Source organism: Mustela putorius, unplaced genomic scaffold (genome assembly GCF_011764305.1).
Source record: "Mustela putorius furo isolate JIRA1106 unplaced genomic scaffold, ASM1176430v1.1 tig00000988_pilon_pilon_pilon, whole genome shotgun sequence".
NCBI classification, from domain to species: Eukaryota; Metazoa; Chordata; class Mammalia; order Carnivora; family Mustelidae; genus Mustela; species Mustela putorius.
Window position 1 is genome coordinate 297799 of NW_025421524.1, and position 2675 is coordinate 300473.

General features: G+C 34.4%; 1 pseudogene; it reads left to right on the forward strand.

Moving 5' to 3' along the window:
* Positions 1–1374: 1374 nt before the first annotated feature.
* Positions 1375–1492, forward strand: LOC123393693 (annotated as a pseudogene).
* Positions 1493–2675: the final 1183 nt, after the last annotated feature.

The window sequence follows — 2675 nt, forward strand, 5'->3', positions numbered from 1 at the left end:
ATTTATATCCCTATCACAGTGCATAAGTTCCCCATTTTCCCCAATATTTACCAAAATTTGTTAGTTTTAATTTTTTAGTAGTATATATTCTAATAGTTAGTAATATCTTGTTGTGTTTTTCAGAGGTAAACAACAACAACAACAACATAATGACTTTGCCCTGAGTTTTTACGTTGAGCACTTTTTAATGCTCCTGTTGGTCATTTATATAACTTTTTTGAAAAAAAAGTCTATTGAGATCCTTTTGCTATTTTTTTAATTATATATTTTTTTCTATTTGTATCTGTTGGTTATTAACCTCCTTTCAGATATAAGATTTGTAAGTATTTTCTTCCATTCTGTGGATTGTGTTTTCATTCCCTTTTTTTTTTTTTTTTTTTTTTTGGCAATGCAGAAACTTTAGTTTGATGCATTTATTTTTGCTTCTTTTGCTTGTGTTTTTGGCCTGGTATCCACAAAACTATTGGCAAGACCAATGTCAAGGAGAATTTTTCCTATGTTTTCCTTTAGGAAATTTAGTTTCATGCATCACATTTAAGTCTTTAATCTATTTCAAGTTAAGATTTATGAGTGATATAAGGTTCCAGTTTCATGCTGGTTTATGTGACTATTCAGTTTTAAATATCATTTATTGAACAGACTATCTTTACCCATTATATATGTTGGCCCCTGTCAAATATTAGGTGACTGTATGAAAGGATTTATTTCTGGACTCTCAATTCTGTTCTACTTGTTTATTGGTCTATTTTTTATGCCAGTATACTTTATTGTTTTGAGCATGAGGGCTTTGTAGTATAGTTTCAAATCAAGAAGTGTAATTTCGCTTCTTGTTGTCTTTTATGGTCTCATATAAATTTTAGGATTCTTTACTTACTTCTGTAAAAAAAAATTGGATTTTTTAAAAAGATTATTTATTTATTTATTTGACAGAGAGAGATGACAAGCAGGCAGAGAGGCAGGCAGAGAGAGAAGAGGTAGCAGCTTCCTGCTGAGCTGAGAGCCTGATGCAGGGCTCGATCCCAGGACCCTGGGATCATGACCTGAGCCGAAGGCAGCGGCTTAACCCACTGAGCCACCCAGGCACCCCTAACATTGGATTTTTGATAGGAATTGAATTTACAGATGGTTTTTGGTAGTATGGACATTTTAACAATATTAATTCTTACCATTCATAAATATGAGCTATCTTTACATTTATGTCTCCTTCAATTTCTTTATCAATGTCATAGTTTATGGGGTACAGATCTTTCATCTTCTTAGTTAAATCTTTTCCTAAGTATTTTATTTTTATTATTTTGATGCTATTGTGAATTAGATTGTTCTCTTTATTTTTTCAGATAGTTCATCATTAGAGTGTTAAAATGCTCCTGTCTTGTGCTTACTTTGGCAGCACATATACTAAAACTGGAATGATGCAGAGAAGATTAGCGTGATCACTGAGCAAGGATGACATGAAAAACTATTTTAAAAAATGAAACAAAACAAAATTCTTGTCTTTTATATATTGATCTTGTATTTGGCAGCTTTATTAAATTTGTTTATTCAAATTTTTTTGTGAAGTTTTTAGGATTTTTTTGCATGTAAGTTCATGTTATCCAAAAAAATAAAATTTTACTTCTTCCTTTTTTTCTTTTGGAGTCTTTTATTTCTTTGTGTTCCTTGTTTCTCTGGCTAGGACATCCTGTACTATGTCAAATGAGAGTAGTGAAAGTGGACACACTTGTCTTTTTTTCTGATCTTTAAGGGGAAAACATTCAAACTTTTTTGATTGAATATGAGATTAGCTCTAGGCTTGCAATATGTGTTTTTTCTTTAATGGATTTTTAAAATTATTTTTAAAAATTTTTATAAACATATAATGTGTTTTTATCCCTAGGGGTACAGGTCTGTGGATCACCAGGTTTACCCATTTCACAGCACTCACCATCACTCACCATAGCACCTGCCCTCCCCAATGTCCATACCCCTACCATTCTCTCCCAACACACCTCCCCCCAGCGACCCTCAGTCTGTTTTGTGAGATTCCGTCTTTTATGGTTTGTCTCCCTCCCAATCCCATCTTCTTTTATTTTTCTTTTCGTATGCCCGAAACCGCCTATGTTGCATCTCCACTTCATCATATCAGGGAGATCATATGATAGTTGTCTTTCTCAGATTGATTTATTTCGCCAAGCATAATACCCTCTAGTTCCATCCATGTCATCACAAATAGCAGGATTTCATTTCTTTTGATGGCTGCACAGTATCCCATTGTACATATATACCACATCTTATTTATTGATTGATCTGTTGAAGGACATTTAGGTTCTTTCCATAGTTTAACTATTGTGGACATTGCTGCTATAAACATTTGGGTGCATGTGCCCCTTCATTATGCCACGTTTGTATCTTTAGGGTATATATCCAGTACTATAATCACTGGGTCATAGGCTAGTTCTATTTTCAGCTTTTTGAGGCACCTCCACGCTGTTTTCCAGAGTTGTTGCACCAGCTTGCATTCCCACGTACAGTGTAGGAGGGTTGCCCTTTCTCCACATCCTCACCAGCATCTGTCATTGACTGACTTGTTCATTTTAGCCATTCTGAAAGGTGTGAGGTGGTATCTCATTCTGGTTTTGATTTGTATTTCCCTGATGCCGAGTGATGTGGAGCATTTTTTCATGTGTCTGTTGGCC